This window comes from Thalassophryne amazonica, chromosome 15 (assembly GCF_902500255.1).
Source record: "Thalassophryne amazonica chromosome 15, fThaAma1.1, whole genome shotgun sequence".
Lineage (NCBI taxonomy): Eukaryota > Metazoa > Chordata > Actinopteri > Batrachoidiformes > Batrachoididae > Thalassophryne > Thalassophryne amazonica.
Genome location: NC_047117.1, coordinates 52,041,449 through 52,056,584, shown reverse-complemented (window position 1 = coordinate 52,056,584; position 15,136 = coordinate 52,041,449).

Here is a 15,136-nt window from a genome sequence, read left to right as displayed (position 1 = left end):
GGGGCTCCAGTTATACTATGCAAGCAACATTATTTCAAAAATCAAACATTCAAATGACTGTAAAACATCATTGTGTTTATGTTAAAGGTGTTAAGATTTGGAATTTGTGCCTTGTGTTGAGGTGGAACGTCTTTACTGTGTCGTCAGTCCGATCACAGACTCATTAACTCAACCTTTACCCTTCGACAGCTTAAGGCTAAGCTAACATTAGCCAATCATGAACCTTCAGTAGTGCAGTGAAGTCACATTTTATTTTTGATTACTCTAACCTCAGACAAATTTGCAGAAGCTCTGTTGCTCAAACTGTGTGTTTGTATATATCCAAAAATGAAGAATTTCAGATTGAGTGGGTCTGCTCCATCACTCTGGCTGCTGTGTTTCTCTCTGCCTGGGGCTGTGGCCTGAATCCTGGCTGCTGTGTGTACCTCTGATCAGTCCTTCTTGGCTCAGCGTCACTCCGAGCAGCCACTGAAAAAAGCTTCTGCAAGCAGGGTGTTGGGTGACTCGTTCTGCTTTTTTTCTCTTAAAATTGTGGTTCTGGCAGACACAAAACATGTCCATGTCCAACGTGAGGGGAAACGTCAAAATATGCAGATGAGGCATGCAGTGTGAAAGGCCCATAACTGTACACATTAGTCATCCCATACTTGCCTTGTACTCTTTTCTCTGCAGTGATCACCACAGATGCAAAGCAGACACTTCTGATGCCGCCACTGGAGCTTCCCACGGTGTGTATGGAGAAAATATTTATCCTGTTGTTTATATTGTACACATTTTTTTCTCCATTGAAGAGATGGGTTTGCCTGAGTCCTACAGCTTACCAGTGCATACAGTAAATGCTGTACGTTCTCTTTCCCCATTGCTCCTTTGTAGAACTGAAGATGTGCACACAGGTGATCAATTATGTTTTTGTTTTCACAGTTTGTTGCAAAATGATTGACTTGAGACTTGGCTTCAGTATTTTGACTAAATGGCATTTGCTCTTTAGTCATTAGATGTCTGAGAGGTGAGTTTCATCGTGCAAGTAAACAATTACTATGTCATATTGAAAAGTAGGAACTACTGCATATAAAAACTTAAAAAGGCTAAATCTGTAATTTTGTATTTAATACAAAATTAGCCGTTATGATGTGTGTTCAGTCAAATACTGGAATGTTGTAATGTTTACTGCTACAACCCCTGGCAAAAATTATGGAATCACTGGCCTCGGAGGATGTTCATTCAGTTGTTTAATTTTGTAGAAAAAAAGCAGATCACAGACATGACACAAAACTAAAGTCATTTCAAATGGCAACTTTCTGGCTTTAAGAAACACTATAAGAAATCAAGAAAAAAAGATTGTGGCAGTCAGTAACGGTTACTTTTTTAGACCAAGCAGAGGAAAAAATTATGGAATCACCCTGTAAATTTTCATCCCCAAAACTAACACCTGCATCATATCAGATCTGCTTGTTAGTCTGCATCTAAAAAGGAGTGATCACACCTTGGAGAGCTGTTGCACCAAGTGGACTGACATGAATCATGGCTCCAACACGAGAGATGTCAATTGAAACAAAGGAGAGGATTATCAAACTCTTAAAAGAGGGTAAATCATCACGCAATGTTGCAAAAGATGTTGGTTGTTCACAGTCAGCTGTGTCTAAACTCTGGACCAAATACAAACAACATGGGAAGGTTGTTAAAGGCAAACATACTGGTAGACCAAGGAAGACATCAAAGCGTCAAGACAGAAACTTAAAGCAATATGTCTCAAAAATTGAAAAATGCACAACAAAACAAATGAGGAACGAATGGGAGGAAACTGGAGTCAACGTCTGTGACCGAACTGTAAGAAACCGCCTAAAGGAAATGGGATTTACATACAGAAAAGCTAAACAAAAGCCATCATTAACACCTAAACAGAAAAAAAACAAGGTTACAATGGGCTAAGGAAAAGCAATCGTGGACTGTGGATGACTGGATGAAAGTCATATTCAGTGATGAATCTCGAATCTGCATTGGGCAAGGTGATGATGCTGGAACTTTTGTTTGGTGCCGTTCCAATGAGATTTATAAAGATGACTGCCTGAAGAGAACATGTAAATTTCCACAGTCATTGATGATATGGGGCTGCATGTCAGGTAAAGGCACTGGGGAGATGGCTGTCATTACATCATCAATAAATGCACAAGTTTACGTTGATATTTTGGACAATTGAAAGGATGTTTGGGGATGATTAAATCATTTTTCAAGATGATAATGCATCTTGCCATAGAGCAAAAACTGTGAAAACATTCCTTGCAAAAAGACACATAGGGTCAATGTCAACGAGCAGATCTGATTTGATGCAGGTGTTAGTTTGGGGGATGAAAATTTACAGGGTGATTCCATAATTTATTCCTCAGAATTGAGTGATTCCATATTTTTTTCCTCTGCTTGGTCTAAAAAAGTAACCGTTACTGACTGCCACAATCTTTTTTTCTTGATTTCTTATAGTGTTTCTTAAAGCCAGAAAGTTGCCATTTGAAATGACTTTAGTTTTGTGTCATGTCTGTGATCTGCTTTTTTTCTACAAAATTAAACAACTGAATGAACATCCTCTGAGGCCGGTGATTCCATAATTTTTGCCAGGGGTTGTAGTTGTGTAAACATCATAGTTGATCTGTGGTCCATACAGACCAGCGCACACATGAACTGTGGATTACTTGCAAAGATTACTCAAGTGTAAAGTTTGTTATGGTGACTTGTTTTTAAAGAGATAACTGCTTTCATTTCAATGCAGTCATGGTAAAATCAGTCTGAGTAGAAGTTAGAGGAGCTGCATTCACCACGTCATATTAAAAACAGCCTTGTGCTCTGCTTGCTGCACACGTCCTGCATTTCTACATCTCTGAAAAATGAAGGGAGTTTAAGGATGAAGTGTCCATCTCTCACCTGTGCATTTATACACTCACTGAATTGAGCATCTTGCTCGAAGGCCCTGCACAACTGAGCTGGCAGAAGTTCCACAGCTACAGTAAATGAGTATTTAGGGTTGGGTATCGAGAACCGGATGATTCCCTTATCGGCCCTTCAGTGCAGCCATTGTTTTTGAGGGTGTTTGTCAGGAAAATGATTATTCCTCTGCATTGTTTACAGACCCTGCAGCAGGTCTGTAATCACCCGTTTCTCCAGTGCGACTCCACTTTGAAGCGTGACCCAATGAAGCAATGCTTCAATCCACTGGCTTGTTGGTTCTTTCATTCACTGCTCTTCAGAAGTGGCAGGTCTGCTTCTTAACCCCTCTCAGAACCATTAAAATATGTTAATCGTGAGTGGATTAAAGGCACTCACTGGGACTCTTGTCTTGTGGCAGTCAAGAAATGAGAATTGTCCTCCGTTCCGTTGGCACAGCTCCAAACGCTGCGCGGCTCTCTGCCCAGAGCCCGATTGGAATTAATAACTTCAAAGCGAATTACCGCTTTCAATAAAATGACAACCTCTTTCCAAACACTGTAATACAGACAATAAACTACAATCGACTAAAACATTTTTTTTCTCCCAAAATGAGACGTCCTGCATTCTTTATGAATTACATCCTGACGTGCAGCACAGCCAGCTACAAGAGCTCAGCTTAGATATGGAGAGACATTAATGCCAGTAATTTCTGAAAGGAAATGCTTTTGGCAAAAACTTTTCTTTATTTCTATTTATGTCCAGAGATCAAGGATCCACCATGTAGAGTTTATTATATCCAGAGTTTAAGGATCCAGTGACCAATTTCACATTTATTTACTTTAAGACTCAATGCAATGTTGTTAACATAGAAAACCTGTAAAGCCTACTTTTAGTACACAGAAAATTCACAAGAGGTATCATAAGGGAATCGATAAGGAATCGGATCGATAAGCAGAATTGATCATGGTATCGATAAATCAATAAAATCTTATCAGTACCCATCCCTTTGAGTATTTTTGACTTTTTCGGAGCATCTGCTTGGCAGGACCACTGATCTGATTGAATTTTGATCAAAGATGAATTTATTTATCTTGAAACATTATAAATAAAGTTATATTATTGTTACTCTTGCACCAGACAATGTCGACATCCTCATGTTTTTGAAAAGGAATGTGAAGTTATGAACTTAGATTATCTTTGCTAAAATGTATTTTTGTATGTTCCTTTGGCTGCACCCTTGTTTTCACTCAGAGTTGCCACAGCAGATCCAAGGTGGATGTGATGTTGATTTGGCACAAGTTTTACACCAGATGCCCTGATGCAACTCCACATTACATGGAGAAATGTGGCAGAGGTGGGCTTTGAACCAGGAACCTTCCACACTGGAACCAAGCACATGAACCACTTAGCCACTTTTCATTATTTTTACAAACTGACAATTTTGCGCACATGTGGGAAGTTGGCGCACTGTTAGCACAGTTCAGCAGCAGCTACGGAGTCCAGCCGGACAAATAAAATCTAGCAATGTAAGTATATACTGATCAAACACCTATAAAGGATTTTCACCGGACTAACAGCAGGTGATCAGTGACAGCTGTCAGCCTGTTTGTGCGCATCGCCTGAATGGACAGCTCGAGTGCAGGTACAGCATTTATGGACACATACACATGCAGCTGGGCGAACATTTCGGCCACTCACACTGCTTTGATCACCTGTTCTACACATGTGCACTCTGTCATGTGAGACGCACACTGATGAGAGGTCAGTTTAGCGCTGGGAATGTGAGGACAAGCAGAGATTTGAGATGGCTGAGTGAGTGGGTGAAATTTGTCGAAACAGAAATTTGTCGAGCTCTTCATCCGACGTCCCAGTGAATACTGCAAATGCCTCCAGATGACTTACAGCATACTGGATTTGTTTTTTTGTGTTAGAAGAATGAGCACCGTCAACAAGATAGTTCAAACCCCGTCATTTTGTTTGTAAGATAAGCGCTGTCGCCGCTCGTGTGAGTGAGTGGTGGTCATGGAGTGCAATAACACAAAATGTATAGAACCAAAATTGCATGCTAAATAGAACAAAATGTCAAATGATCAATATCACATGACCTATAAACCACCAGTCAAATGACAAAGATCTATTTAGGTGTGTTGTGTGGGCCGCCAGAAGAGGAGGTACTGCTGGCCCACCATCAAAGGGCGCCCTGCCTGAAGTGTGGGCTTCAGGCACGAGAGGGCGCTGCCGCCACGGACACAGCCGGGAGTGACAGCTGTCACTCATTAATTCCTGACAGCTGTCACACATTCTACATCATCGCACTCCATAAAAACCCAGACGTCATCTCCACCTCATCGCCGAGATATCGTACTTCATTAGAGGTAATATCCTCAGCCTTTTTGTGGTATTTCTGAAATCTGTTTATTGTGAGTGTTTGCAGGTCCTTAGTTTGTGGAGGCTGTGCAAGACGGCACTCTTTTTCCTCTGAGGGATCGCTGCAACGTATTGAGTGAGAGGTGGAGGTGGCATTCCCACCATTGTTGTTACTGGGTGTACACACACCCACACTTGACTGTCTTTGTTCTCGCCAGCAGTACAGATCCGACAGTCGGGACGGTGATCACCTGGAATTCGGGACTTGGCAGCTCCAGTATTCACCAGGTTCTGTGGCGGCGGAAATCGTGTGGTTCCGGCTCTTCCTCAGGACAGACGTCTTCTATCCTCGAGCCTGCCCACACGTCACCTTTTGTGGATTGACTGTAATTATATTCTGAGATTGTCTGTATGTTCGTTGTGCACATTTCACAACATTAAATTGTTACTTTTTGGCTCATCTATTGGCCGTTCATTTGCGCCCCCTGTTGTGGGTCCGTGTCACTACACTTTCACAACAAGGTGTTTATATAACTGCTTCTAATCTTGTCTTGGCTGTGAAAATAGTGATTTGAATTTAAAATCTCTTTACATTTAGTTTGCCCAGTTCCTCACCGGAATTGAAAATAGAAGGAGTGTACAGACAAATGCCCATAATTCCTGAATGGTTAATACCATGTTTTTTTTGTTAAATCCCATGAATTAAATGGTGCTATGTTACATTGTTACAGAAAAACATGTTCACCAAAGTGAAATTATCACACCGAAAGTCACACTGCTGTCATTAATTACGGAAGAACAAATGTGTTTAAACGTTTTATGAATGATAAAATACAAACATTTGCTGCGTGAACACCTTGACTGAATACCAACATTTCAGTCTTTCCTCTGCGCCTCTCTAAATAGCTGGTATTGTGTGATGGTGGAAGGGGTCCAATCGGACAAAAGGTGTTGTGGTGTTGGGGGTTTGGCTGGACATTTGATTGTTTTCTTTTCTTTGCTCTCCAGGTGGTATGCAAACTGGTTTTTGTCTGTGGAGACGGTGCTGGCAGAAGAGTCCTTCACCTCATCAAGCATTATAGCTGCACCTGTGGATGATGCTCACGTGTAAACTTAAAGACTTTCAGCTGAAGCAGATAATGAGATGGCGTTCTGCATTTAAGCCATGGGTGGGTTCAAGCAGATTGCCGGGAACTCGACCTTGTGACGTTCGGTTGTGAGACGCTGAGGGACCGTGTCTGGGTTTGACACATCGTGCCTGTGAAGGAGGACGGGTGAGGGACACATGCTGTCAGCACACATCAGAGGTGATGATTGTCTGAATAAGTGTTAACAGTAATTTGGTGCTTTGTTACGCAGTATATTTGAACATTGATGAGAATTGTGCAGCTCGCTTCTCACTGCCGTGGCGTACGACTGATGATCCTCCACCGTTGTGAGAAGCTGCTCATTTACATAAAGCTTAAATGTCAGACCTGAATGTGTTGCTGATAGTGTGTGCCTTTGAAGGATATTTGTTGTAGCTGTTGACTTACCTCACCTTTCCATCCTTCACAAGAGTCAGTTTGTCATGTCCACCTGGGGGGTGTTCGGCGGTGAGTCTGGGTCCAGAAGCGTCGGGCTCGATCCATTTGGGCGCTGGGAGAGCGCGCCGTCCTTCACCCTCGCCAGACAAAATGCACATTTATGTTGTACACAATTATTGCAACAAAAGGGAAATAAATTTGTTTTGTTTTTGGGAACCGCTTTCTGGTTATTTAGCGCTGGGTTCAGTCAAACGCTGGCCGCGCTCCTCAACTCGTGTCTGCAGCACATACAAAAGGGACATAGGTCCTGCTCAAAGGCTGGCTGCCAGAGACAGGACATGTCCACACCAAGTATAAACTCCAGACATCTCCACATCACTACTATCCAATCCCTGTTTGGTCATTGTGACGCGACAAGACGAAAACGTTCAGATTTCAACTGTGGGGAGGAGGGACAACATGACGCAATATCCACAAATGCGCCAAGTCGCGTCAAAATCGGCGGAGGTGCAAAATGGAAGAAAGATGGACATGGACCGTCTCCTATCAAATTCTTAAAAATAGTTGGAGAAAATTCCAAAATATGGTCAGGTCTGAAAAGGCAAAATATTTTTCTAATCTAATTTCTGATAACTGGGACAAACCTCGTGTTCTTTTAAAAACTATTGGATCTTTGCTAAACCCTGGCCAATCCACCACTTTGGAAGTGACTCAAGTTGTTTGTAATCGCTTTTTAAATTTCTTTTGTGATAAGGTCGCCACTATTAGGGCTGGGATGACTGTCACTTCAGTTCAATCATGGCTCACACCTGTTCTGCTGTGTTGGACCGGTTTGAACTTGTGTCATTTTCAGATGTATCAAACATTATTAAAAATCTCAAACCTTCATTTTGTCCCTCAGACTGTAGCCCCCCACGACTCTTTAAAGAGGTCTGGGGAACTATCGGCCCTGATGTCGTTGCTTTGGTCAACAGCAGCCTTATGTCAGGAAAAGTCCCTGTGTTCTGCAAGCAGGCTGTAGTTGAGCCTCTTTTAAAAAAAAGTGAGTCTTGATAGCTCTGTTATTTCTAATTATAGGCCCATATCTAAGCTTCCTTTTATTTCAAAGATTTTGGAAAAAGCTGTTCTTGCACAACTACAAGAGTTTTAGAAACAACAGCATTTTAGACAGTTTTCAGTCAGGTTATAAATCGTTTCACAGCACTGAGTCTGCAAATTTAAAAGGTTTTTAATGACCTGCTTTTAATCACTGATTCTGGTGATTCTGCCATTTTAGTGCTTTAGACCTGACTGCTGCCTTCGACACAGCTGACCATGCAACTCTTTTATCCCTTCTTGAGAACTGTGTGGGTGTCAGGGGGACAGCCTTGGACTGGTTCCACTCTTACCTTACAGGCCGCTCGTTTACTGTCAGGCTGGGGGAGTCCACTTCGTCCTTTGTTCCTCCGAACTGTGGAGTCCCCCAGGGTTCTATTCTTGGGCCTGTTCTTTTTACCCTGTACCTTATCCCTCTAGTTCAGGTGTTTAGAAAACATGGCATATCTTGTCATTTTTATGCAGATGATACTCAAATCTACTTGCCTATTAAGAAGAACTCTAGCAGCCCCCTGACACCCTTGCTTGTGTGCCTGGAAGATGTCAAGGCTTGGTTGGCTCAAAATTTTCTTAGCTTAAATGAGAACAAAACTGAGGTGATTGTGTTTGGGCCCAGTGTCGGTTCCACAGCTCGATTAGACCTGGGCCCTCTCAGTCAACACACAAAGCCCACAGCCACCAACCTTGGCGTCATTATGGACTCTGATTTTAAACTGGATAAGCAGGTCAATGTGGTTGTTAAATCCAGCTTTTATCATCTTCATCTTTTAACCAAAATTAAATCAATTTTATCCTTTTCAGACTTGGGGCGCGTCATGCATGCTTTTATTTCTTCACGCCTGGACTACTGCAATTCACTCTTTCTTGGAATTAATCAAAATACACTTCACAGATTGCAGTTAGTCCAGAACGCTGCTGCACGCCTCTTAACTGGGAGCAAAAAAACATGAACATATTACACCCATTCTTGCGTCTTTGCACTGGCTCCCTGTTCATTTTAGAATTGATTTTAAAATTTTATTATTTGTTTTTAAAGCTTTAAACGGACTGGCCCCACAATATATTGTAGACCTCCTCCAAATCTACGCCCCAGCGCGCGCTCTGAGGTCTGAGGGCCAGCTTCAGCTCGTGGTGCCTAGGAGGAGACTCAAGACCAGGGGGAACAGTGCCTTCTCTGTGGCTGGGCCCAGACTCTGGAACGCTCTGCCTCTCCACGTTTGAACAGCCCCCACAGTGGAGTGTTTTAAGTCTCGTCTGAAGACCCACTTTTATTCTCTGGCTTTTATCTCTGCGTGAGTTGTATCTCTGTCTCTGTTGTCTTTTGGCCGTGTTTTATTTATTTATTGTTTTTATGTTAATTTATTAGTATATGAGTTGGTTTATTGTCTTGTACAGTTTGTATAATCATTTTTATGTGCAGCACTTTATAAACTGTTTTGTTGTTTAAATGTGCTATACAAATAAAGTGGATTGGATTGGAAAATCGCTTCATTCGCATCCATCGCGTCGCATTGAGTGGCTTTGAATTTTGTGGCGCCACAACACGTCCTTCCATAGGGATTACATGGCAACCTGTTGCCGCCGTCACTCGCGTGTCCTCCGGTGTGAAAACGACATTTGTCAACAAATGACTACTGAAGCTTTGGTGATTACTAAATGGATGAGAGCAGAATGACAACAATGTATTTTATTGGACTGGAAAGATACACGGGTGAGAGTGTCGGGCTTGTACAGCAGAACTGCACCACCAGGACAAAAATATGTTTCGAATAAGACAAACTTAAATTAACACCTACTAAATAATGACAAATGCACATCAATTTGGAAATCAACTATTAATTAAATCCAGCAACATATGTTAAATCCGTCAAACTGTACAAATCTATGATTCATTAACGTTCTAGGAACATATTTGACAATTAAGTCTTGATCACATAATATAATTATTAAAGGGGTCATGATGTACAACATCAGATTTGGCACATCCAACCTGATGGAGCTTGAGAGGTGCTGAAAAGGGGAATGAGCAAAACTGCCCAGAGATAGGTGCACCAAGCTTGTAGCATCATACTCACGAAGACTTGAGGCTGTAATTGCTGCCAAAAAGCGCATCAACAAAGTGTTGAGCAATGAGTGTGAATACTTATGTACATGTCATTTCTTAGTTTTTTATTTTTAAGAAATTTGCAAAAATTTCAGAAAAAAAAAAAATGTTTTCCATGTTGTCATTATTGGGTGTTGTGACTAGAATTTTGAGGGGGAAAAAATGAATTTACTCCATTTTGGAATGAGGCTGCAACATAAAATGAGGATGGACTGTATCCACATCCCGCTCAAATCCAGCTCCCACCAGTATAACGTCTTGAAACCCAGAAAATTTTGCTGAATGCAGCTGTCTGTGTTGCCAGTGGAAATGTGGTGCCATCCACCCATCCATCAGAGCCTCAAATCCATGGTACACTGACATTAAGCGATATTGCCACTAGACAAAATATTTAAATATACTCAACAAAAATATAAACGCAACACTTTTGGTTTTGCTCCCATTTTGTATGAGATGAACTCAAAGATCTAAAACTTTTTCCACATACACAATATGACCATTTCCGTCAAATATTGTTCACAAACCAGTCTAAATCTGTGATAGTGAGCACTTCTCCTTTGCTGAGATAATCCATCCCACCTCACAGGTGTGCCATACCAAGATGCTGATTAGACACCATGATTAGTGCACAGGTGTGCCTTAGACTGTCCACAATAAAAGGCCACTCTGAAAGGTGAAGTTTTGTTTTATTGGGGGGGGATACCAGTCAGTATCTGGTGTGACCACCATTTGCCTCATGCAGTGCAACACATCTCCTTCACATCATCCGTGAAGAGAACACCTCTCCAACGTGCCAAACGCCAGCGAATGTGAGCATTTGCCCACTCAAGTCGGTTACGATGACAAACTGGAGTCAGGTCGAGACCCCGATGAGGACGACGAGCATGCAGATGAGCTTCCCTGAGATGGTTTCTGACAGTTTGTGCAGAAATTCTTTGGTTATGCAAACCGATTGTTTCAGCAGCTGTCCGAGTGGCTGGTCTCAGACGATCTTGGAGGTGAACATGCTGGATGTGGAGGTCCTGGGCTGGTGTGGTTACACTTGGTCTGCGGTTGTGAGGCTGGTTGGATGTACTGCCAAATTCTCTGAAACGACTTTGGAGACGGCTTATGGTAGAGACATGAACATTCAATACACGAGCAAGAGCTCTGGTTGACATTCCTGCTGTAAGCATGCCAACTGCACGCTCCCTCAAATCTTGCGACATCTGTGGCATTGTGCTGTGTGATAAAACTGCACCTTTCAGAGTGGCCTTTTATTGTGGGCAGTCTAAGGCACACCTGTGCACTAATCATGGTGTCTAATCAGCATCTTGGTATGGCACACCTGTGAGGTGGGATGGATTATCTCAGCAAAGGAGAAGTGCTCACTATCACAGATTTAGACTGGTTTGTGAACAATATTTGAGAGAAATGGTGATATTGTGTATGTGGAAAAAGATTTAGATCTTTGAGTTCATCTCATACAAAATGGGAGCAAAACCAAAAGTGTTGCATTTATATTTTTGTTGAGTGTATGTAACTAATTAATTTGCTCTGTCAGTCACAGTGCTGAAGCTGGGGAAATGAAACCTGTTGTTAACAGACAGACAAACACCAGTCGGATTCATTTTTGTAATAACTTAATAATATGGATTATATATTACCAAAAAGGGGTTCAGGTTAGGATCGGGTCAAGTCTTTTATTTTTAAATTTGTCTAACTGGCTTTCTGTCTGTAGTGAAACCTGGTGAAGTGCAGCATGTAGGTGATGTTTTCAGCGTGCCGCTCTCTTTCAGAGTGACAGTAACAGTCATTCAGATTGTTGTCCAGGTACAGTTTGTTGATGGGGTTGGGGGGTGTTGGCTTTGTCATTGGTGATCTACCTGAGCCCCTTCCAGTCATTGGCTGAGAACTGGTGACAGAGTTTCTCGCAGTACAGTCATTTAGCTTTTGTCACTGTCTTATTAAATCTGTACTTGGACTCTGAATATTGTACTGTTTTTATTTTGTTTAATAATTTGCATTTCACTTACTTTATTTTTCTATTTTGCATGCCCTTATGCCTGGTGCACACGGCAAGATAATTAGGCCGATATCGGACCCAATCTTCCCCTTCTGACAATCTTAAGGACGCCCAGATAATCATGATGACGCTAAAGATAATCTTATCAGATATTCCTGCCATGTGTGGTGTGTTAAGAGCGCTCTGATCTGCTCGGAAGGACGTCGGGGGCGCTCCGATCGCAAATCAGGGATATTCAACATGTTGGATTGTCTTGGCCCAATATCGCAGTGTGTGTTATGTCCTCCGAGTACAAACGAGCACGCAGCCTGCTGAATGTGACATGTAGCCAATCAGAAAGCAATGTGACGGACACATGGAGCGGAATCTAACATCAAAACAGCTGTTCTGACTTACCAAAGTGTCTCGTGGTTGCGCTGCCTCCATTCCTTTAAAGAACTCCTTTTGTTTTTGCATTGTTTTTTTCCTCTGTTGTAAATAGTCCACAATCTCACATCTCTGTTTGTTTACTCTGAAGTCACGTTTAATCTCGAGAGATTTTGCGAGATTTCCTGTCTGACCTGGGAATGTTCGTGTGTGAAATCTGTTCATGTGTGTTGCTTTTACCGTGTGGCTGATCACCACACACTGTACGACCAAACCTGTTAGATCTATGATTTTTTTTATCTTCACATGTGTGGTCTCTCAGGTTTTGGAAACCTACAGATAATTTTAAAATCTTGCCGTGTGAACCAGGTTTTAGTCTCTCGTGTATCTTTACATTTCTATTATCTTTTTATTATTATTATCACTTGCACCATGGGCCTCGGGGAGTTCTGCAGTTTCAGTCATCTGTATGTTCGGAACATATGGCATTGATAATAAAGCTGACTTTGACCCTATATTTCTTTTCAGTGATGTTCTCGTGCGGCGGCCATTCAGACAGATCAGACTTGTGCTGTTGCAAATATTAAAATCATTCCCACACTGAGTAAATCTCAAGTCTGATGAAAACTGTTATCCACACAAGGTTTTTTAAGATGACATCTGGAAATACTTAATAATAAATGCAGCATTTTTATTTTTTTTTAAAGAAGTCTCTCTGTTTTTGCTCCGGGTTCCTTTCTCAGTCTGAACCAGAAGATGCCAGCACGTTGTCCCACCAACCAGAAGAAGAAAAACATTTTATGTTTCAAATATCTATTTGAAACATAAAATGTTTGTGAAAAATGCTAGCTGTAGGATTTTCCAGGGTGCGGAGACGAATCTCCAATTTGCCCAGCCTGGCCTCCAAAGCTACGAATAAGCTACACTTATTACAAGTACCGTTACTGCTAAAGGAGGCCCAGGAATAACTAAACATTTCACACCCAGAGCAGAAAAGTGCGGGAGAGACAGGAGAAGCTGCCATGCTAAACCGGCTAAGAGCTAGTAGCTGCGCTAAGCTAGCGGATTCCTAAAAACACACAAAGTGAATAATGTGTAAATAATTTAGAGGTGATTCAGCAGAGAGAGTGCTTTAGTTAAGGCACGTGAAGATTACACTGTGAAACAAATCATTACCTAGTTATCTAGATCAATCTAACTATGCAGATGAAACAGCTAACAGATAAAGCAAAACACCGCTGTGCTCCGGAACACGGAGTGATGCAATACCGCAGTGAGAGACAACCACCAGTAGAGGCCCTGGTCACATCAAGAACATATCTGTTTCAAAAATCTATTTAAGCATAAAAATTCAAAAAGAAAAAATAATATAGCACCTTCAACTGCACCACAGACTAAAACAGTTAAATGTGGTCTATTAAACATTAGATCTCTCTCTTCTAAGTCCCTGTTAGTAAATTCTGTCTTACAGAAACCTGGTTACAGCAACATGAATATGTTAGTTTAAATGAGTCAACACCCCCGAGTCACACTAATTGTCAGAATGCTCGTAGCACGGGCCGAGGGGGAGGATTAGCAGCAATCTTCCACTCCAGCTTATTAATTAATCAAAAACCCAGACAGAGCTTTAATTCATTTGAAAGCTTGACTCTTAGTCTTGTCCATCCAAATTAGAAGTCGCAAAAATCAGTTTTATTTGTTGTTATCTATCATCCACCTGGTCGTTACTGTGAGTTTCTCTGTGAATTTTCAGACCTTTTGTCTGACTTAGTGCTTAGCTCAGATAAGATAATTATAGTGGGTGATTTTAACATCCACATACATGCTGAGAATGACAGCCTCAACACTGCATTTAATCTATTATTAGACTCAATTGGCTTCGCTCAAAATGTAAATGAGTCCACCCACCACTTTAACCATACTTTAGATCTTGTTCTGACTTATGGTGTGAAAATTGAAGACTTAACCGTATTCCCTGAAAAGCTAGGACATCTTACTACTCATCACTAATTGAAGAAAATAAGAACAACCCCAGGTTTCTTTTCAGCACTGTAGCCAGGCTGACAAAGAGTCAGAGCTCTATTGAGCCGAGTATTCCTTAACTTTAACTAGTAATGACTTCATGACTTTCTTTGCTAATAAAATTTTAACTATTAGAGAAAAAATTACTCATAACCATCCCAAAGACATATCGTTATCTTTGGCTGCTTTCAGTAATGCTGGTATTTGGTTAGACTCTTTCTCTCCGATTGTTCATGCGATTGTAATTCATGCATTTATTTCTTCTAGGCTGGACTACTGTAATTCATTATTATCAGGTTGTCCTAAAAGTTCCCTGAAAAGCCTTCAGTTAATTCAAAATGCTGCAGCTAGAGTACTGACGGGGACTAGAAGGAGAGAGAGCATATTTTACCCATATTGGCATATAGTTTGATAGAAATTGCTCTGTGACAGTAGCTTCTCTCACTCAGTCTAAAAGTGTAAAGCTTAGCTATAAACATAAATTCCACCTCCTAAGTCAGAGTATTTTGGACTTAATTTGCAGCAGTCATTATGAAATACAAAAGTTGTTGCACTATCTGGTAAATCTATCTGGAGTACTTGCTGTACAACTGATCGCCTGTGTTAACTGTAATCTGTTTGTCCATATGCAGTGCATCCAGAAAGTATTCACAGCACTGCAGTTTTTTACATAAATTTGCAAAATAATAATAATAATAATAATAATAATCTCATCATTATGGGGTGTTGTGAGTA